Source organism: Mesocricetus auratus, unplaced genomic scaffold (assembly GCF_017639785.1).
Source record: "Mesocricetus auratus isolate SY011 unplaced genomic scaffold, BCM_Maur_2.0 Super-Scaffold_100013, whole genome shotgun sequence".
Classification (NCBI taxonomy): Eukaryota; Metazoa; Chordata; class Mammalia; order Rodentia; family Cricetidae; genus Mesocricetus; species Mesocricetus auratus.
The window spans coordinates 56,086,281-56,110,085 of record NW_024429196.1 but is presented as its reverse complement, the minus strand read 5'-3'; the positions used below and the strand labels follow the sequence as shown (position 1 = coordinate 56,110,085).

The window sequence follows — 23,805 nt, the reverse complement described above, 5'->3', positions numbered from 1 at the left end:
AGCTGTGTAAGATCCAACTAGGAGGAAGAGCTACCAGGCAGCAGGTTGGATCTGGTTCCCCAGGGGTCCCTTGTGGCACTCCAAGTTGAGGAGACAGTGTGCCAATGAGCATACGTCACTGAATTTCACTACTTATGCTCAACACTGGGATAGGGTCATCTCCAGGGCAGTGCACTGTGTGATGCAGTGTCTTTCCTAAGCAAGTGTCCTCCTGGAGTTAGCAATGCCTATCTGTTCATGAGGTCTTTTCCAGTATACCCTAACATATACTCCTGACTGACACAGAAACACAACTCAATTGCAGGGAACTTTTGGATCATCTTAATGGTGTGTTTCATCTGGACCTTGTTACATGTTTTATTGAACATCCCGTCCCAAATTTATGTGCTAGGCCCCTAACCCTAATGCTATGATTTGATTATGTCCCTCCAAACTTCATGCCTGGAGCCTAATTCTCAAAGTCAAATGTTGCTGGCATTTGGGACTAAGGCCTTTGGAAAGCAATTAGTATCAAATGAAGTCATGAGGGTGGAGTCCTGTAATGACATAATGGCTCCATATAAAGAGGAAAAGAGACTAGTTAGCACCTCACCCTGTTTCATCGTGACATACCCCTGCTTCATTATAATGTAGTCTGAGGAGGTCATCAACAGGGGCCAGAAACATGCTCTTGAACTTCTCACTAAGGACCATGAGCCAAGAAAATATTTATTGTTCATTAATACCCAGCTTATGGTATTCACTAATAGTCAAAGAAAATTAATTACTGAGACATCCTACATGTGACTTTATTCAGAAATAGGATGATGAAGGCAGAGACTGCAATGATGCTACCAGCCAAGAAAGCCGAATACGGTCTGCAAACCACTAAGAGCTCTGCAGAATGTATAGAGAAAGTTTTCCCTCATGGTGTTTATGAGAAATTACACAATGCTCTGATGTTTCTTCATCCCCGTGAGGTTAGGGGACCAGCTCTGTCAACACCTTGCTTTTGAATATCCAACCTATATATAGGAGACAGTAGTGTGTGTGTGTGTGTGTGTGTGTGTGTACATGTGTGTCTTTGTGTGTGTGTGAGTGTGTAAAACCCAAACATTGATGCCAGATATCTTCCTATATTGCTTTTCACATTGTTTTTGTTATTTTGTTTTGTTGTTTGAGACAAGATCTCTCACTGAAAGACCTTTGGCCAACCAAATCTGGGGACCCTTGTATCTCCAGCATTGGGATTATAATCAAACACCCAGCTTCTTACATGGATGGTAGAGGTTCAAATTCACATCCTTGTGCTTGCATAGCAAGTGCTTTGCCCACTTAGCCATTTCCCCCATTACCCCCAGTACAGGCTTCTAATCTTTAATTATTGAATCCATCAGGTCCTAATAGCAGGGATTCAGCAACTGTTTAGCAGAATTGATGAATGAGGAAACCAACAATGAGGCAATCTCAGAATACACCTGCTCCACCAGAAAAAAATAAAATCCAAAACCAGGTCACCTAACCTACTCAAAATCAGACTTTGGGGTGGTGATAGGACCAGGTCTAGAACCTCTCTGATGGTGAGTCCCACCCAGCATCATTTCTGCTGCGATGAGAAACTAAATGACAGCTGATCTCTGCAGTCAATGTAGACAGAAAATGCCCTTTGGGACTTGTAATTGTTGTCATCAAAGCCTGCCTGTTTAGCTATTTTCCTTGTGCAAAGAGGTGGAGGCGGGTAAGAAAACACACAAGACTTACCAGGCCCCTCCCTAAGGTTATATGAGCAGTAACAATTGCCAGTGGGAGGGTGTCTTCAGTGGAACTGCCTGCAAGTTGTGCAGGGAACTCTAGTGATCACCATGTTGAATGGACTTTGGGGATGATACAGCTGCTTTGAGTCACCCACATTCCTGAATGAAACCCCAGTAAAGTTCTTGAGTCACTGAGCCAGTCAAGTAAAACCAATACCATCAAAATCCCCCAGAAAGTCTTTGGACTCACTGCATTGCCCTTTCCCCCAGGCCCACTGGATCTGCATGTTTTCTAAGTTGAACTCAGACAAGAAATCTTTCATAACATGGTGGTAGTCTGTGGCTACAAGGCAAAGTATGAACTTGGGCTTTGAGATAGGCAGACCTCTCTGGGAGCTCCCTCTTGGTGTCCCAACCACTTTCTGCACCCCTCCAAGCCTCATCCACACTCTGACTGGTTGTAGTGTTGGTTGCAGTCTATCTGTCACCCTGGCTTACATGTGGCCAGTATTGAGCACCATGGTGCTCAGGGAATCTTAACATCAACTATAAATGCTCACTGTAGTCTGGTGTCCTGTTTGGTGATCTTCAAGATTCAGAGTGACTCTGGTTCATCACTATCACATTTTGTTCAAAAGGAAACGGGTAGCAATTGTTCCCCAATGTAAGTTCTAGAGAGTAGCAACATGAGTTAGGGTCACGAGGTTCCAAGCCTTCTTTCAAGGCTGGCAAGGGTATCTCATAGGGACTCCGAAGGGTGCCCCCCTGTTGGCTGCATCTTTTTAATACCCTCACAGGAAGGAGTGGTGGCTCTGGAATGAGAGCCTCAGCCGTGTGTGGAGGCTGCATTAATCACAGCAGACGCTCGGCGAGGCTGTCGCTTCTAGATTGTCTTCACTTATCTTATTGAGTGTGATTCAGGGGATTAGGTCAGGCAAGATGAAAGAGAGAGACAGGGAAAGAAAGAGGGAAGACTCGATTAATGGTCACTGCTGAGTTATTTTTCTCTTAAAAATCTTCCCCTTTACATCCATCACAGCAACCTGACCTGATAGGAAATTTCCACCTCCCCTATTAGTGAGATGTGTCTGCGCAGGTTTAAGGTAGAGGGTGTAGCTCGTGGGAATAAGGTGAGCAAAAACCAAGTATGCTGTCAGGGGTCAAAAAGGATAATTTAGGATAATTACAATCCACCAGAAACCCCCAAGCTTCTGCCTAGCAGAGCTTGTGGCTGCTCAGCTTCCTCCCCACGCTCCCCAGCTGATGATTTGGCTCTGGTGATGTGGAGATCTTCTGGCAGCTTTCAGTGAACTAGCAACCAGTTGGGGGTGGGGCTTTCTGTTTCCTCCTAAAGGGCAACTCCCTCCCCAAACTCTGTTTCTAACTGTTTCTCCTCAAGTCTTTCTCTTCACTCTGGGCAGTTCCCCCGTTCACAGGTCCTTCTGACCCCTTTTGGGCATCTCTGAGATTCTTTCCTTTCTCTCCACTGTGAGCACTTTAGCAGAGTCTCAGCACTCCTTGTCTGGCAGCTTCCTCGCTCCTGCAGGCCTCTGGCACCATCCTCAGCTGTGGACTTTCCTACAGACACTCGGGCAAGCTAGTGATTCTGACATTCAGAACATTCAGCTCCCGACCACGCTCCCACCTTGTCAGACATTGCTCTGTGCTGTGGGATGACGGTGCCTGTCCAATATCATCTGTTGGAAACTTAACTCTAAAATCCAGATGCTAATTGTATGAGGAGGCTGGACTTCCAGGAAGCAACTGGTTTACTTGATGAACTGACTGAGCTACTCACTGATTTTTGGTCCAATGAATTGTTCAGGAAATGGCTGTGTTCTAAAAGCAAGTTCTTCATGGCATCCCTGCTCTGTCTTGCCAGGAGATGCTCCCCACCATGCTGTGATGCAGGAAGACTTTCAGCAAGTGCCAACTTCTGGACTTTCCAGCTTTGGGGGCCATGAGCTAAACAAACTTTTATGCTTTGTAAATGACTCAGACTGTGGCATTTAATTGCAGCAACAGAAAAGGTGTTCTCTCCATCTCTGCCTCTTTTTTCCCTCTCTCCCTCTAGTAACTATTATAACTATTATATAACAATTTAATTGCATTAGAAGCATATGTTCTCTGCCTTGGAACACTACAATTCACTTCTGAACTGGAGTCTATTTTAAGCTCAAGTCAGTTTCCTGTTAAATTTGTCAAATGCTGCAAGCCTCAGGTCCTTGGGGGCTCACAATACATGAAAGACCCTTAGAAACCCTAAGACCAAGTGTGTGCTGGTCCTTCTGTTAACTATCCCCAACTCCTCCCTCAGATCCACCTGCCAGCTGACTTGGGCTAAATGTCACTTTCACAGGGTTCAACACAATCATGATTCAACCTCGGGCTGTCTACTGCAGGGAGACCAGCTGGCTGAGAGTAGGAGAGGAGGGCTGTGTCTAGTGAAATGTAGGGTTCAGTTTCCAAGTAGAAGGGAATACAATGTGGTCAACAATCCTTCAAGCTGCTTTCAGATCTGGACAACTGCGAGAATGTGCTCATGATCTTCCTTCCAAATGGTATTTGTATGTGTGCCATATATATCATGTAGAGTATGTGACTATCTTTTAAATGACAGTGTTATGAAGCGTGTTCTCTCACTGTAAGAGTATGCCTGCTGAGAAAAATACCCCAAAACTTAGTGATATAAAACAACCAACTTACCAATTTACTACACCATGGGTTCCGTTGGTCATAGATTATTTGGGGGGCAAATTGAGGGATGGCTCCACAGAGTATGAAGCCACGCCAGGAGGCTCACTGATGGATGACTCTGTTATCAGGGATGGCTTAACAGCTGGAAGCAAGAGTCATCTGGAAGTATCATTGCTCATGTATCTGACAGCTGATGTTAACTCTCTGGTAAAACCTCAACTGGACTGTTGACTTTAACAATTGAACATGACATCCTTGTATGGCCTAAGTTTCCTCACAGTGTGACAATCTCAAACATTCTAAATGGGGATCAAGACTCCAAAGACAAATATCCCTAGACAACCAATAGGGGGATCTTCCTTTTTTATATGGGTCCAGTTTTCTGTCACTATAGCAAAATGCTTGAAGCTGGATACTTACAAAGGAAAGAAGAGTATTTGGGTCACAATTTTGGAGGTTGAAGTTCCAAGATCAAGGAGTTTCATTCATCTGGCCTCTGGTGAGAGTTCTTTAGCTAAACACACCATGGTAGAGAAATACAAAGGGAAATGTCCATATGCAGAAGAGTTACTTATCTAAAAGTGATCTGAAACAACATGTTCTCATAAGAACCAACTTATCCCGTAAGACCTGCACTAGTCATTTCTGGGCTCAGTGCTTCCAATGGCCTAACTACCTCCCACCAAGCCATTGCCCCACCACATGTGAACACTGCCGCAGAGGACCAAGCTTCCCACACAATCAAATCAAGTCCCCAACAAGGCGGTTTGTATGCTTCTAAGTCACACAGTGTCATCACCATAGAAGTTAGCACAACTGTGTGAAGGAGCACAAAGCTCTCATTTCTCTGGGAGGACTGTCAAGGCCAAGAGTGTGAGTGAGGCTGTGACAATCATTCAAGGACCTGAATCATAACCAGAAGTAGTTTGCCACGGGGAGAAAAAGTCCCCAGGGACTATCCACACTGTTTCTGACTTCCCCATCATCTACTTTGACCCCTCAAGCACCTCTATCTCGTCCATACACACTTTTTCTTACCCTTCGCCTCTTGTTTGACCTCTACCATCTATACATGGAAAATCTTTTGTAATTTTTCAAACATTGTTGCCAGCTTGCTCTCCTCAGGACCTTTGTACATGCCACCCCCACTCCACATAAACAATCATGGTCCTAATTTAGGCCTAGCTTAGATGGTACCTTCTAGTGGAGATTTTACTTAACGTGGCCTTCTTGCTTACCATTAGAAAATATCTCCTCTTTGGGGTTATGTGTGGCTCCTTGTTTCTTCTAAGGTTTAGACTCTGAAGGCAGAGGCAATAACCCATCTCTGTAAGGGTCGTAACACATTTCCAGCACACAGTATGTCCTCAAAGAGCATGCAGCAGCACTTGGGAGGTGGAGCTGGGGGATCAAAAGTTCAAGGTCATCCTCAGCTACATAGTAAGTTTGAGGCCAACCTGGGCTACATGAAACCCTGCTTTAAGAAAAAATATAAAAATAACAAAACAACCCCCACCCCACCCCAAACACAGAAATATGCAGCATACTTTATCTGCCATTGTTCCAACCACAACCTTGGGTATTTGCCTATTAGGGACAGTCTCTTCCACTCAAAACATCATCGCCCATATTCCTTGCTTGAGAGACTTCTCTGGCCCCCAGATCCTGTATTATAGGATAGTTCCAGCATCAGGACAAAAGTTCTAAGGAATCTATGCTCTCTGGGAGCAGTCCTCAGCCAGAGATCCTGACTCCCTCACCTCTCAGGAGAATTAACAGCTTGCACTCAACACTAGATGCTAAAGCATGAATGAGTTCATACAGGGCTGCTGACTCTCCAGTACACCCTCTGTTGGCAGACTCCCCTGGTCCTTTATAGTTCCAAAATTCCAGGGTGCCACCCAACTCCTTGTTCTCAAATCCTGGACTCAGAATCTGCTTCCCAGGGAGTAGACACTAGGCCAGAGCACTTGCCAAGTATAAGAGTGAGCCCTTTTCCTAATCCCTGGCACCCCCTTTACTATACCCTTGCTGGCATATTCCTGATTTCCAGCAACCATACGAAAGCCAGTAAGAGCAATGCTCTAAGAAACTGCAAGCCTCTGGGTCAGCTTCTCAATTTGAGACACCTGCAAAAGAGCATTATTTCACTTGAAAGTGCACTGCTGAAAGGTGGTATCAAATGAGCTGATTCAATCAGTGAGCAAAATGGCATGTATGAATGGTATCCTCACAAGAGACAAAGACCAAGAAATTCATCACCAAGCAAATGCTACTACCCGTGTCTACTGAGTGTGACAATCATGTCCTACTGCAGAAATGAGACCCATACTGGTGTGTCGCCCAGAAGTGCCCTGGATATACATGTTAGCAGTAAGAATGGAATCATCATGTCCCTCCTTTTCCTCCTCTGTAGACCACAGGGGACTACATGCAATTCTGAGGCCAGAGAGGGTACCCCCAATTCCATTCTCCAAAACAAAGCAATTATCCTTTTGTAAATATTTCTTTTCCTGTTAATTAATAGGTGTTTGCTGGGGATACTGTGTTGAAGACTATGGGTGAGGAGTTGTATAACAGAACATGAGCACCTTACCAGGGGCTACTGAAGATGATGTCTCCTTCCCCTCAATCATTAACATGTATAACACTGCAGGGAAGGTTGAAATCTAATCTAATCTGTTCTGTGATGGGGTAGGTATTGATGGGCCCAATTTTACTCAGATATTGTGAAGGTATCACAAATGCTATGAATTCAAGAGTGCAATAATCAACTCATGCTCAGAAGTCTCCACCTTGTTGTGGAATATTTGTTTAACTATGCAAAGATGTGATGCATTTGTTTATGTTGCAGAATATTTATTTAACTATAAAGGTGTGCTGTTGTCTTACCTTGCCTGCCTAAGACACCTGATTGGTCTAATAAAAAACTGAATTGCCAATTGTGAGGTAGGAGGTATAGGTGGGACTTCTGTACATGGAAAGTAAGTAAGAGGATGAATTTAGGCTTGGGGTACAAGGAAAAGAGACACTAGGGAGATGCCAGGAGCCATCCAGCCAAACAGGAAAGAAACAGGACAGAAAGAAAGAAAGAAAGTTAGAAAGAAAGGAAGGTAAAAAAGCCTCAAGTAAAAATACAGATAAATAAAAACAGGTTAAATTAAGTTATAAGAGCTGTTGGAACAAGCCTAAGCTAATCCAAGCTTTTATAATTAATAATAAGTCTCTATGTCTTTATTTGGGAGCTGGTTGGCGGCCCAGAGAAAATTCCAACTACAGCACCCCACATCCCTCCCCTTTTCCTATGGTTCTTATTCTTTCCACCATTTCTTTTATGATATTCCCTTAGTTTTTGAAAGGGTGATACAGATGTCCTATCAACAACTGGGCATTCAATAGTCATGTAACCTCAGGACTTTGATCATGTAAGAGCTTCTGCAGTCACTGATGACCACTACAAAAAGGGAGTTTCTCTGACTAAAGTGACAGTAGCAGTAGTCTATAAACATAAACATAGTTATTTAGAAGGCAGTTTGACAGTTATATCATGTCCATTTAGCAAGACAACAGCAGTTTCTTCTCAGTTAGGGTCCATGACCTCTTCAGTTATGGGCTTTTGACTGGGTTTATAGGACCAGACATGAATTCCCTCTAGTGGAACAAGGATCGACTCTAATCCAGAAGTGTTTGGTGACTCCCACCTCCCAACAGATTTGCCACTATTGCACCAATGAGCTCATCTTGACTGGCCAATCAGTGTTATTACCTGTGAGGTCCATAGGTAAGTAAGACTATTGATGACCATTCTTCCCCAGTGACCTGCATAACAGCTTCTGGCACTACAAGGGTACTCTAGTTTTCTTTCTATTGCTGTAATAAACACAAAAACCAAAAGTAACTTGAGAAGGAAAGGGTTTATCTCATTTTACAACTCCAGGATCATAATCCACCACTGAGGGAAGCCAGGGCAAGAACTTAAGATGAACCTGGAGGTGAGAATTGAAACAGAGATCATAGAGGAGCACTGCTTACTGTCTTGCTACTCATAGCCATGCTCAGTTTACTTTTTATATAACCCAGGACAACCACCAGTAGCACTACCTACACTGGGCTGGTCCCTCTTGTATCAATCATTAGAAAAAAAACATGCTCCACAGACTGAATGATCTACAGGCCAATCTGATGGAGGAATTTTCTCAATTGAGGTTCCCTCTTCCCAGATGACTATCTGTCAAGTTGAAAAAAGAAAAAAACAAAACAAAAAGCCTAACTGGCACAGAAGGCTAGCTAGCAAAGTGGAAGCTTCCATTCAGTTTTCATCTGGATTTCTCTGTCTTGCAACCAACTTGTGTGGAATCTTCTGGTGAGCAACCAATGGCAGTGGAAATTGCTTGCATTCTATGGAGGTGTTCCAGTATCTTCTTGACCAACAATACTTAGAGGAATAGCCTACCTCTAACATTGGGATCTTCATTGAAAAATCCCCACAGCTTCTGAGAAAAAGAAAATTCACCCACCCACATGACATACTTCTTGAAACAGTTTTGTAATTTATTTTTATTAGATTATCAAGTATCAGATTCCCTTATGACTTTAACATGCATTGTTAGTTTTAATGGACCTCTCCCCTTCCCTCTGACCTCCTGCCCCACTTAAACTAAGCTACATCAGTACATGTATTTTTCACTTCCATCCATTTTCCTAAAAAAAGACTTCATGTTTCTTTACAGCTGAATAAAATTCCATCACGCATAAGTACCACATTTTCATTATCCACTCATCAGTTAATGGACTTCAAGGCTGATTCCATTCCTTTGCTATTGTGAACAGAGCAGCAGTAAACATGGATGTGCAAGTAGCTCCCTGGTAGGGTAGAAGAATTCTCAGCTCGTGGTATAACAAGATCATATGAAACTTGTATGTTTTGGCTTTTGAGAAACCCACACTGCTAACTGTAGTAGCTGTCCAAGTCCATAGTTCCACCAGCAGTGAATAAGGCTTCCCCTTTCTGCACAGCATTTGTCACTGTCTGTTTTTCCCATGACAGCCTTTTATTCTTACTGGGGTGAGATGACACCTCAAAGTTGTTTTAATTCACATTTCCTAGATGGCTAAAGATGTCGAATATTTTTAAATTGTTTATTTGTCACTTATGCTTCTTCTTTGGGAAATATTTCTGCTCAGTTCTTTAGTCTATTTTTAACACTGGATTGTTGTTTCCCTGTTGATAGGATTTGGGGTGGGGAGGGAGCTCTCTGTGTACTCTAAAAATGAATCTTTGGTCAGAGATATAGCTGTCAAAGATTTCTCCTGCTCTATAGGCTATCTCTTCACATGGCTAACCATTTCCTTTTCTGTAAGGATCTTTTTAATGACATGAATTGCAATTGCTGGTGGTTAGCCTTATCGTCCAGGTGACTACAGTAATTATTCAGAAAGGCCTTACCTAGAAGCATCGTCCCTACTTTTTTCCTGTAGCACAGGGTTTCAAGGCTGACATCAGAGCTTTGATCCACTTGGAGATGAGTGTCTGTTGTTGCTGCTGCTGCTGTTTGTTTTGATTTGTTTTTTTGAGACAGGATCTCTCTATGTAGTCCTATCTGTCCTGGAACTCACTATGTAGATTAGGCTGACCTTGAACTCACAGAGATCCTCCTACTTCTGCCTTTCGAGTGCTGGGATTGAAGGAATGTACCACCACAACCAGCCAGGATGGAGTTTTGTGCAGAATGAAAGATAAGGACCTAGTTTCATTCTATATATAGCTATCCAGTCTGGCCAGCATCACTTGTGGCAGATACTATCTTTACCTAATGTGTACTTCAGGCATCTTTTTGTAAAATATCAAGTGGTTGTAGCTGTGTGAGCTTGTACCTAGGTCCTCTACTCCACTGATCTCTATGCACATTGTAGTGCCAATGACACACTGTTTTTACTACTGTGTCTCTGTAGTGTGACTGGGAATCTGGTATTATGATACTTCCAACATCACTCAGTTGTTCAGGCTTGCTTTAGCTATCTGCGATCTTGGTGCCTTCATTTGAATTTTAAGAGTTTTCTTATATTTCTAGGAAGAATGGTGTTGGAAATTTGATGGGCAATGCTCTAAATCTACAGATTGCTTTTGGTAAGACAACTATCTTCCCAGTAGTAATTCTCCAAATACACTATATGAGAGATCTTTCCATCTTCTAGTATCTTCTTAAAAGTTTTCAAGGTTTTTTTTTGTATATGTACTTTACTTCCTTGGTTAGGTTTATTCCAAAATATTGTTAAAGCTATTATAAATGGAATTGTTTTCCTCATTTATTTCTTAGTATGTCTGTCATTGCTACATAGAGAGGCTACTGATCTTTTGGCATATTAATTTTGTATTGTGTCATTTTGTTGAAAGTATTTATCAGCCCTAAGAATTTTCCAGTAGAGTCTTTGGGATCTCTAATGTATAAATCATATAATTCTTTTAATTTACCTCTCTTATCTCTTGCTTGATCTAAGACTTCAAGCATTGTATTAAATAGGGATGGAGAGAATGGACACACTTGTCTTATTCTTTATCTTAAGCAAAATGCTTTGACTTTTCCCCTCTACTTAGTATGATATTGTCTGTAGGTTAGTCATATATAGGCTTTATGTTGAGCTATGTTCCCCCCCCATTGCTAGTCTCTTCAGTGTTTTTAATCATAAAGGGAAGTTGTATTTTGCCACAGGTGTTTTCCACATCTAGATCACATGGTTCCTGTCCTTGAGTCCATCTATATACATATTACATTTATTGATTTTCACACAATGAGCCATTTCTGTATCTCTGGAATGAAGTTGTTCTGATCATGATGAATGCTCTCTTTGATGTGTTCTTGAATTTGGTTTGCAATCATTCTATTGAAAAAAAATGCCCCTGTCATTATTAAGGAGATGAACCTGTAATTTCATTTTTTTCATTGTGTCCTTATCTGATTTGAGTATCAGGGTAATGTCAACTTTGTAAAATGAGTTTCTAAGTGTGGCTTCCTTTATTGTTTTATTGAATAATTTGGTAAATACTGGTGTTGGTTTTCCTTCAAAAGCCTGGTAGGATTCTGCAGTAAATCCATCTAAGCTTGGATTTCTCACTTAACAGATCTGTAATGACTGTTTCAATCTTGCTGCTTGTTATCTGTTTATTTTTCTCATCTTGATTTAACTTTCATAGGTCCTTTGTGTCTAGAAAGTCATCTTTCATTAATATTTTGAAATTTAGTAGAATACAGGTTTTAGATGTATAGCTTGATAATTTGCAAATTTCACTGCTATCTATTTTAATTTCTTCTTTTCATCTCTAATTTTGAAATGTGTTTCTTCTCTTTCTTTAAATTCACTAGGGAGGGTTTGTTGATATTGTTTATCTTTTCAAACAGCCAAGTCTTCACTTCCTACATTTAAATCTTTTTTGTTGTCTTCATTTATAGTCTGTCCTCCCATGATCCTGAGTATTTGTCTGACTTGCTTTATTTTTTCATTTCTAACATCAGCTCAGATAGTTTCAGTATTTCTCACTTTGTTGAAGTTCATTTTTATATCCTACTTGACTGCCTCATCTCCTTAGTTTTCCTGTCTGTGCTGTGGAATTCTAAGGCATGTATTGTCATCTCCTTTCATTTCTTTGAACAAACTTATTATTCCTTTTATATTTCCTCTAAGTTACTCTTATTAGGAGTCATTACTGAAGGGTTGGTAGATTTGGAAAGGTCTTTTTCTTTTTAGGTGCTTCATGTATTTTTGTGCAGGATTTGTATACAGAGAGTTAGATTGTTGGTTGAATTTTATATTAGTTTGGGTCACTTTTCTTCTTTCATTTGTGTTTGAAATATTTAAGAGGAACTAGGTGATAATAATACTGAGGGGTCATTTTTCTGTTAGGTTGGTGTTCAGGGCACCTGGTTCTCCCCAGTTCTCTGCAAGTTGAATAGCAGTTACAGTAACAGTGCCTATCCAGAATAAACCTGTATGAAAATAGGGTAAAAACAAGCTATGAAATAATCTCTTCTGATGCACTAATCAGTCTACAATGTAAAGGGACATTAATAATACTCGATATACAAAAATGTTAGTTATTTTAAATATGCTTAGGAAGAAAAAGAAAGAAGACACAATAGAATTAACTTCTATTGAGATGCTGGAAAACAAAGAAAGAGAATATAAATAGAAGGGGGACTTTTAGGGCAAAAGGGTCTGATGAGGGGATTTTGATGAAAGGTAGAAAGAAGAGAGAGAGGGTAAAGACAGATAACTTAGAACATGCCCATCTCTCCGGAGGCTGGAGCTCAAGTACTCTGCAAACCAGGACAGACTTTGTTCTTTGGAAGATGGGAACATGAAAGTAAGGACATGGAAAAACTCTATGTAGGGCAAGAACACTAGAGAGCTGAAGTGGAGTGGGCCAATCAAAGATGGGATAGACATAGACGAGGGAGAGCCGGGTGGAGATGAGCTATGCAAACTGACTGGCCTGATTGTAGGTCTCATCTAGACTCTCCCACAAGCCTTTCCTGCTTCCTGGAATGCAGTCTGGCGGCTGGGAGTTTCTCTGCCAAAGTGTGTTATTTTTTCTTCAGGATGCTAATTGAGCATGGCCCTGAAGGGTGCTGAAACAGATTGTGGGTGATACCAAAGCCCTTCCCACCCATTTCCTCTAACAAATATGTTCCTTGCTCTTGCTCACCAGGTAAAATTGCACCCAGCTCCTCATGGAAGCCTTTGCCCACTCCCAGAGTGACTCACCATCTTCCTGCAGCAATACCAACCACGTGTGTCATTATGTGATATGTTACTACCTCCCAAACATGATTGTGAGCTCCCTGAGTCTGGGGTCTCATTCTTATGTGTGTGTGCTGATTTGGGGGGAGGGTAGGGGAGTGTGTTACTGTTCTCTGGACCTGACTCACAGAGCCTTTCCTCTGCTTCTTCATTCTGGAATCATCAAGCACATTTCTGGTCACACACTGCTGCCGCTGCTTCAGTGAAACTAAAAGGGGAACTGAGAAGTCCTGGCCAGGCTCCTGACCCACCACTTCCACACAGAACACACCTCACCAACCACCTGCCTGACCCACTTCCGTGATCTGATTCACCATTTTGGAGTCTGCCTTCAGCCCTGCCTTCAGGCTCACCAGCTGTGGAATGGGGGAGGGAGGGGGCGGTTGCCACCATAGAGCAGGTGCTGAGAGGGAACAACACAGCCAGAATGAGAGCCAGCCCTGGTCATCGAGAAGCAAGAGGCAAATGTGTTCATGTGTCAGGAGCCCGGAAGTGTCCAAGAACTGTTTGGCCCTTCTGAGCCCCAGGGATTCTACAGAGGACTCTCCACGGAAGAGACCTAGCCCAGGTGGATATTCTGAACTTCTGTCTTTGGTGCAAGCCACAAGGGATGACTGTACCCAAAAGCCTTGATCTTGTAGGCAGGGGAGAGAAAACAATCACATACCAATGTCTAGGCATTGTGGCCACAACCAGGCCAAGCCCACAGAAACAGAAGCCATCTTCCACAGTGCTCAGTCAGGCAAGCTTAGAGGACAGGAATTCAATTTCAAGCTTTCCCTATGTCTAGGTGGCAAACAGAGCAGCATAAATCTAGAAAAATGAGTGGCCTGTGGTCTTTTGTGGATCACATACAGCCCCAAGTCTACTGGATTGGAAAATAAATGTGCACTTCAGCAGAAAGGGGACCTATCACCTTTGATGTTTTACAGCACAGGGAAGATGTCTTTTTGTTAATCTGTTCCCATCCATCTCACATCATCATTTTGTTTTCCTCCTCCTCTTCCTCCTTCATTTTTCTTTGTATAGCCAGGGCTGTTCTGAAACTCACTCTGTTGACCAGACTGGCCTTGAACTCAGAGATGCCTGCCTCTGCCTCATGAGTGCTGGGTTTAAAGCCATGTGCCACCATTCCCTGCTCAAGTGGTACCATTTTCAGTTGTCACAGAACATCCTTGTTCCCAGGCCAAGTGCCTACTCGTGATGATGAGATACCTCTCACCTCTTTCCTCTCTGTTGCAGGACAGGGGAAGGAAACATGTTTGGAGAAGCCAGGACAGTGAGAAGCCAGGGGAAAGGGGAGAAATTAATAAGTGTTTCTGTCTGTCTGGGGTATGGTGACAACCAGGAAGCCCTGAGGTTTACCGAACTTCACAAGAATGCTGGAGCCCAGGCCTGACCAGATCTGCCTGTTTCATTTTAAAAAGGGGGCCATTGACCTTGGCTGACTGACAATCACTCACCACACACACTATGGCAGCAGACTGGAAGAGAGTGAACAGAAAATGGGGCAGGCTATAAGAAAGACCTCAAAGCCCACCCCTGGTGATCCACTTCACCAGTAACGCTGCAACTCCCACTCTGGCCAGAGCGGGGAATTGTGAATGAATCTTGAAAGAACAGCTTTTGGCTGGAATTTAGAAATGCAGTGACAAGAACCTGGGAAATGAGGCGTGTGGTGGAAGCAGGTACAGAGGGGCTATGGGGGACAGCGTGTTACTGTAGGTGACTGCAGCTGACATACTGACAGTGCACATGAGATGTGCTGTTAAGGACTCGCAGGAATAAGCAGGAGGACACTGAGGAGGATGTTCTTTTGAAATATATATATACATAATCTTGAGAATTTCGTTCATGCATATAACCATCCCCTCCACCCCCTAACTCTACCAGATCCAGCCCTTCACCCCATCCCAATTTTATGATCTTCTTTTACCTAGCCCACTGATTCCAATATGTACTGCCAATATAGTCATGGATTTGGGGCTATTTACCAGAGCCTAGTGGATCTACCAACATCTTCAGTCTATGTGAAACTGACTCTCCTTGCCCTAAAAGCCATCAACTGACAATAGCACTTCAGCTAGGGTGGGGAGGGACTCATGAGAACGAGAGTTCCATCAGCCAGTTTGAGAGAGGTGCTCTGGCAATTGCAATTTGACTTAAAATGTTTGATCTGTGCTGCACACTCAGGCCCATGAAGCCATAGACTACCTAGATCATGCCACTATTATAAAGGCAGGAAACATACCAGGAGAAATTAAGCATTTTTTAAAAACATGCACTGCTGTGATTTGGATGAGCCTCATTCCTCCCAAGGACTCATGCAGTCTCCAGTGTGGCAATGTGACAGGTGGTGTCCTAGTGGAAGATCGCTGCCTCATTATGGTTGCTGTCCTTGAAAGAGATTAATATCCTTCTCCCCTTCTCATAGCACCCCGGGAGTTTGCGTTACAACACTGTTATTACAAAACGCTGTCCCCTAAATCCTTCTGGCTCTCGCTCTGTCTTATAAGTACTGTCTCTTTCTTGCATGTTTCTCCGTGATGCCACCACCATGTTGCAGCAAAGCAGGACCTCACCAGAGTCAACCACAGCCACACTGCTTGGACTCTGTAGTGGTTTGGATGTGAAAAGTCACCCATTCATGTGCTTAAACAATTGGTCCCCAGTGTTGTTTGAGGTGGTGATGGAACCTTTGAGAGATAGCCTTGCTGGAGGTGTGGGCCACTAGGGGCAGGCTTTGAGGGCTCACTTCCTGTTCACTCGCTTCCAGACTGCCGATGCAGTATGATAAGTGAACCTCATGTTCCTGCCACTGGGATGGACTGTATCCCCTCTGTAACTGTGAGTCCAAATAAAAACCCTTGCTGCCTTATGCTGCTTTTTTCAAGATGTCCTTATCACAACAGCAAAAATGAAATTGATGCAGACTCTGAATCTCTGAGTTAAATGCATGTCTTTTTCTCATAAAGAGCCCACACAACAGGAAATGGACCAAAACATACCTGCCCACTTGGTGAGCAGCTGAGACTAGAAATGAACTGCCCCTAATCCCCCACAAGCACAGAGCACTCAGAGGGCCAGACTCCTTCATTCTTCTCACAGGTCCACTACCTTCTGTAACATAAAGGACAATTGCTGGTATGTTTGCTTCTCATGCTGGCTTAAACGCCTTTTAGTAAAAATCATGCGTCTACCCTGTAACTTTATTAAAACAGAATCGCTAAGATCTGGTTTTAAAAAAAAACACCTGACTGCTCTTTCTGAGGAGCTGGGATTGCTTCCTACCATCCACGTGGTAGCTCACCATCATCCGTAACTCAGTTCAGAGTATTCAATGACTTTGTCTGACCTCTTCAGAGTTCAGAGTCAACTTCAGTTACATACTAAGTTCAAGGCCAGCCTAGATTACATGGATGCTTCCTCAAAAAGAAAAGAAAGAAAATCAAACCCAGAAAGTCATGCATTGGGATTCATTTTGATGAAGTGTAGACAGGCCAATTTATAGAGATAGAAAGTAAGCTAATGCTTGTCGGTGGTGGAGGAAGGCAAGTATGGAGAGCTATTGCTAATGGGTTTGGAGTTTCCTTTGGAAGCTGATGAAAACATTCTGCAAGTAGAAGAGATATTTGGATAGTTTGTATTTGTATGAAAATTCACTAAACTGTACACTTGAAAAGTGTTAATTCCATGTTATGTTAATTATGTCTCAATTAGAATGCTCAGAGTCAGTTCAAAAAAGAAAAGATAATTTCAAAAGGTGCATTGTTCGGCCAGATAGTGCAATCATCATCTCATGACCCATGATCTCTCTGACTCTTCCAGGAAAAAAAAATGACATGTGTCTCACAAAGAATTGGAGAGAACACTTCTACTGTCCTATTTATTAGTCAAAATGCTCCAGAAAGACAGAATCATTTATTTAGATAAATGAGAGGATGGATAGATGGATGGATGGATAGATAGATAGATAGATAGATAGATAGATAGATAGATAGATAAATAGACAGTCAATAGGTAAGTGCATAGATGATTGTTAAATGATAGGGAGATAATAAATGATTGATATATAGACAAAGATAGATTCATAGATAGATCAAGAAAACTTCTTAGGGGAGTTAGCTTATATAACTGTAGATGATCCATCTGAAAGCTTTTGAATAAGGGGAGTTGGTAGAATGGTTCAACCCATGTTGAAATACCTAAGATCTGGGGGCTAACAGTACAAGTCCAAGATCTGAAGGCCAGAAGGTCTCAAACACTGATGCCCAAGGGCAAAAGAAAGATGTGGCATGAGAGACAAGAGGGAAAGGAAAGAGAAAGAGAGTAAGAGGGATGGGGAGAAGATGGAGCAGGGCAAAGGGAGTGAGGGAGAGATGTCACTTTTTCTCTACTACTTCATTCTTTCCAGCTCTTGCATAGATTAGATGGAGTCCACCACATTGGATAAAGGTGGCTCTTCCTAGCCTGGTTAAAAAGGCAATTTTTCTTTTCTGGAAAAACATTCATAGGCATACCCAGAAATAATACTTCCAAGCACTCACATATCCCTTGGTTTTTCAAGTGACACCTGAAACTAAGCATCACATCTGTCATGCTCAGTTGTGCCCCTTCACCTAGTAAGCCTCCAAATATCTTACCTTCTCTTTCCAGGAGCCTGTGACTCCATTGCTCTTACAGTCTGTGCTAGGTGGGTTTTTTGTTTTCAACTTGACATGAACCTAGACATATCTAGGAAAATAAAAATTCAATTGAAGGATTGCCTCCATCAGATTGGTCTATAGACAAGTGTCTGGGGGAGGGAGTTTCTTATCTAACGATTGATGTTCAAGGATCCATCTCACTGTGGACAGTGCTACCCCTGGGCAAATAATCCCAGGTACTATAAGAAAGCAGGCTGAGCAACCCAGTAAGCAGCATTCTTTCAGGGCTTCTGCTTCTGTTCCTATTTTCAGGTTCCTGCCTCGAATTCCTGCCTTGGCTTCCTTCAGTGTTATATGGCCTGGATATGTAAGCCAAATAACCCTTTCCTCCCCAAGTAGGCTTTGCTAAGTGCATTTATCATAACAATAGAAACCTAATTAGGACACATTCTAAGAACCAGACTGTATCCAAGGAATGCAAAATGGGCTGTTATTTATCATCAGACCCAGAATCAGAAGAGCATAAAGAATTCAGACTGCACAAGGACCAACCTAAAGCTTGCAAATATCTGTACTGCCATACTTTTTACAATCCAGAAAACCTGAAAACAACCTAAGAAAAATTATGGAAAATCCTTACCGTGAAACAGTAGAGAACTCCTGAAAACCATAGCTCTAGAGAACTTTTGATGATATGTTTATGAGGAGTCTAAGCAAAATGCACAACACAATCTTCCAAATTATATATGTATTATGTTCTCAATGATGATAAAATCACATATGCCTAAACAAATGTGGGGAGAAAGATATCAAGATGTTAGTAACAATGATCTTCAGTGGGTAGTTATTTTCATTCAACAGGTTTTAAGACTTTTTCCTTAATAGATAAGTGTCTTAGTCCATTTTCTACTGTTGCAACTGACTGCCTGAATACTGAGTACAACTGAAAACTGAATCCAAGTGAATGTTATGAAGAACAGAAGTATGTTTAGCTCACACTCATGGATGCTGGGAAAACTAAAAGCTGCATCCTTATTCCTATATAATAACATGGCACGAGCCTCAAACACTGAGACCAAGCAAGGTTATTGAAGAGAGCTGGGTTTCCCAACAAAGCCACTTCTATAACTAATTAGTTCATTGTTTTAGTAATGTATGACTAGATCAGTACATTTATTAGACATAGCCTTCATGACACAATTGCTTGTACCCATCTCAATGCTACTGCTGTGCTAGAAGTCAAATTGCAACAAGATTTGAGAATGGGAAAAATACATTTAAAAAACTAACAGTATGTACCCAGACTTAGTGGAATATGCCTGTAAGCCAAATACTCTGGAGGCTGAAGAAAGGAAGATGATGAGTTTAAGGCCAGCCTGGGTTACTCACTATGACCCTATTTCAAGCAAACAAAAAGGCAATAAAAATATTTTTTAATCATAAAAATGAAATATTTAAGGAGCAAACTCCAGATAATGAAATAAAAGAAATGTAGTGAACCCTAGATATTTGCCATGTGCGGAAACAAGAGTGGATAGTTGAGTGTCAGAGTCTGCAACCAGCATGCTTTATCAGATGAGGGGGGGCTGACGTTGCTTCTCAAGGGATTTCCTGTACAAATGAGCATTACTTCTGATACTTGTAATATCTGCAGCAAGTGTCATTATTAGCCTTTATGCTGTAAAGAAAATAAATCCATATTAGCCATGTTAACTTATTTTCCATCACAATAAAAAGTGCATTCCCTTTTCAGGTACAGCCTTTTACATGCCATTTCAGGACTCAGACCCCTTCCATCTGTGGCTCCATCTTCCTCCAGGTCCTCAGAGCCTCTTCCCTCCAGAGACAGGAAAAAAGAGAGGACAGATGAATGGGTGTGAGGTTGTATAGGATATGCCCTCTGTAACTTACCTTTGTTCAGAATCAAGCATGTGACAGCTCCTAGCTTCTCCTGTTGTTTCAAGAGTAAAGAAATGACCCGGGGAAGAACCAGCCATTTTCATCAGAGGATCTCAAGAGTGTAAGACACATGGTTGAAGATTACACAGTTGAGAACAGGCAGCGCAATGACAACATCAATACTGAGCCTTGGCCTTGTGTGCCCAGAGATCATGCCCTCTTTCGGGTCTTCAGAATTCTCTCAATATAGTGACATTCCCAAGTATCCTGCCACAAGTGTTCATCCAGGTCTTGAACCTCAGAATGATCTGGTGGAAATCCTCATTTTAAATGTTTTTGAGGCTTCTCAGGTCTATCAATAGTTTATGCACAATACTTTCTTCCCAGGTTTTGACTTTGATTAACTTCTGCACTTTCCCATTCAATTTTAACACCAAGCCTGATACAGTTCACTGCTGTGCTCATGATGTATTATCATGTATTATTTGTTTTCTCAAGAATAAGACTTCAAAGACTTCTCTCTGCTTCTTGGAGACTCTGTGCTTCTTAGAGAGTCTCCCAGCCAGTGAGATCTGCTGCCACCAGGTGGAGGGTTATGCTTGGTTTAGTTTCATGGTGTGAGAACAGAATGTCTTTTCTTGGAGATGCAGTTAGGGTGGTAAAGTGCCGTCCTTACAAGCACGCAGACCCAAGTTCAATCCCCATGACCCATGTTAAAACAAAAGTAGTCTATGTGATGCTATGTACTGGTAATTTCAGTACTAAGAGACAGAAATAGGTGAACTGATAGACTCCTGAGCCTCCAGAGCTAGTCAACCTAGCCTACTTGTGAGTTCTAGGCCACTAGAGACTCTTTCTCCTAAGAAAACGTGAGCAACACCTGAGGAACAACATTCAAAGATGCCTTCTCTTCTCACACACGCGTGTGCATGTGCACACACAGAGAAATGAATAAGTATGTATCAGAGCCACATGACAGAAATGTCCAGTAGAGGTGCTATTTAAAGGTTTCAGGGGCCTTCTTGAAGGAGGCAATGTTTTGGCTAAATCTTTATATATGTAATTTTTAAGTTTAAATTTAAATTAGAAACAAGATTGCTTCACATGTCAATTCCAGGTCCCTCTCTGTTTCCCTCCCCTCCTCCCGTGCCCTCACACCAATGCCCCCAATATCCCCTCATTTCCCCAGGGAGGGTGAGGCCCTCCATGGGGGTTGTCCATGTCCTGTCATTTCATCCAGGGTAGGACCTAGACCCTCCCCCAAGAGTTCGGGGTGAGAGTGCATCTCCCATTGTTGGATGGGAGTCCAAAGTCCATTTGTATACCTGGGTTGGCTAAATCTTAAATGATGAGTGTGGGATAGCTGCAAGAGCTTGGGAGAGGAGCAATAATCAACTCCAATTAACCTTTTAGGCACTTATAATTTAGTTTCAAGATGTCAAGGTCCCTCTGACCTCAAACAGTGGGTGCTCTCATTACACTACCGAGACAATCTCACCTGGATCTTGTGTGTTGTAGACTTTCAACCTCTAATAATATCTTCTTTCTCTGGGTGGGGGGAGTCAGTTTATTCCATCTGCTTAAAAAATTGACCTTTGGAGGTCCCAACAGGTCCTATTAAGTATCTCTGAGATTCTGAAACTACCATACAAGCAACAGCATCAAACTGAAGTGTTCCAGAAGCTCATATACACGAAGCAAGGTTCATTCATTGACATATGGCATAACAAATATCCAGACTAGTCGGCAGTTTTCAGAAAAAAAGACAGGTATATTTTCCCATTCAAAGGGTCAGTCCTTCCATCTGGTATGACAAATGCTATTCCTGGCTGCTGTGTCTGCCTGAGATCTTTTGCCAAAACCTTTTCCATGAGTCCATAGTGATGATCATCTAAGCTGCACCCAATAGAGTCAATCATTCACTCACTCCAGGCATGAGACATCGATTTGACTTGCTCATAAAATTTAATATTCTATAATTCACTGAGAATCTAATTTATTGGCCATCTGGTTTTGGAAGAAAGACCTATGGAAGAATTCAGGGGCGTGTGGGATTGATGTCTTCCTGACTTCAGCTGGGGTCTTTTCATTCACATTCAAAGGTAATGATCTGCCTGGACTATTGCTCTCTGCTTCAGAGACAATGTGTTCTCACCACCTGGTTAGCTTTGTTACCTGTCTACAGATTTTTTCATTTTCTTCCCTCTAGTAATAATGACAAACCACATTAAAAAGCTTCCTCCTCCATAGGTGAGGACTTTGAAAGTATACACCCATCAAGTCTGAAGCTAATTAACGTTCTTAAATCACCAATTTATCCTTTAGTAACCTGGAAGTTTCCATCCCCAAATGCCTTTACTTACTATCTTAGTCTGGGTTTCTATTGCTATGAAGAGACACCATCACCACAGCAACTCTTATAAGGGAAACATTTAATTGGGGTGGCTCACTTACAGTTTCAGAGGTTCAGTCCATTATCATCAAGGAGGGAGTATGGTGGTATGCAGGCAGACATGATGCTGTCTACATCTTAATCAGAAGGTAACAGGAAGTGGACTGTGACACCGGGAAATATCTTGAGTATAGGAAAGCTCAAAGCCCACACTCACAATAACAGGCTTCCTCCAACAAGGTCATACTTATTCCGACAAAGCCCCATCTGCTAGTAGTATCACTCCCTATGAGCTTATGGGAGCCAATTATATTCAAACTGCCACACTCACCTATCTCAATTTGTTTTCATGCCGACCTGAGAACATCCCTCTGAACTAGGAAAGCAAGGTCCTGCTATCCCAATTGTACAAATGAAATAGTAAAGTTACAAAGGTGACATGCCCCAGACCTAGGATCCCTTCTTGGATCTTCAGTGGGCATTCTTTCCAAATATTTAACAACCCCCATTCCTGTTTTAAAACAAAAATAGCCAAAGCCCCTCACACTAACAATTGAGCTTCTCCACCTTGCTCCCCAACTCTTACTGAACCAAATGTGTTGCCTGACTCACAGAAAACCAGACACTGAAATAACTGGTTTTTGTAAGAGAAAGATTTCCTTCATGAGGCAGCCAACTGAGTGGAGATGAGAGAACTAGCTTTCTTAAGAACAGTTTAGGAGACTTTTTGAGTTAAAGAAGCAGAGTGCTCCAAAGTATAGAGAGAGTTCATAGGAGATCCAAGGAAAAGGGTCAAGATTAGTGGTGCACACATGCTTAATCACATCCCATGGTACTTCAAAAGACGGGGAAACTTACCTATTGGTACAGGAGACCACTTCCTGAATGTAACACCAGTAGCACAGATGCTGATGTCAGCAATTAATACATGGGACCTCCTGAAATTGAGAAGTTTCTGTAAGGCAAAGGACATAGTCAAAAAGACAAAAAGTCAGCCCACAGAATGGGAAAAGATATTTACTAACCCCACATCTGACAGAGGGCTGATCTGACTGATCTCCAAAATTTACAAAGAACTCAAGAAGCAAGTCCCCAAAACACCAAAGGATCCAATTAAAAAGTGAGGTACAGAACTAAATAGAGAATTCTCAATAGAGGGGTCTAAAATGGCTGAGAGACACTTAAGAAAGTGCTCAACATCTCTAGCCATCAGAGAAATACAAATCAAAACAACTCTGAGATACCATCTTACTCCTGTCAGAATGACTAAAATAAAAAACTCCAATGACAGTTTGTGCTGGAGAGGATGTGGAGAAAGGGGAACACTCCTCCACTGCTGGTGGGAGTGCCAACTTGTACAGCCACTTTGGAAATCAGTATGGAGATTCCTCAGAAAAATGGGATTCACCTTACCACAAAGGAAGCAAACTCAACCCAGAGGAGCAGACACCAAGAAATAATTAAACTGAGGCCTGAAATCAATGAAGCAGAAACTAGGAAAATGATAAAATGTCACAAAGAGTTGGTTCTTTGAGAAAATCAACAAGATAGACAAACCTTTATCCAAACATACGAAACAGTAGAGTATGAACATGCAAATTAACAAAATCAGAAATGAAAAGGGAGACATAACAATGGACAG

The 23,805-nt window shown here is 42.1% G+C and overlaps 1 long non-coding RNA gene across 1 annotated transcript; it reads right to left on the bottom strand.

The window, feature by feature from the left end:
- Positions 1–11,485: 11,485 nt before the first annotated feature.
- On the bottom strand, positions 11,486–23,074 carry LOC110340197. The gene is made up of 4 exons (XR_002381970.2): positions 23,022–23,074; positions 18,513–18,656; positions 17,870–17,960; positions 11,486–12,412 (listed from the first exon to the last, which is right to left on the bottom strand). It is a non-coding gene; the product is annotated as an uncharacterized LOC110340197 (long non-coding RNA).
- Positions 23,075–23,805: the final 731 nt, after the last annotated feature.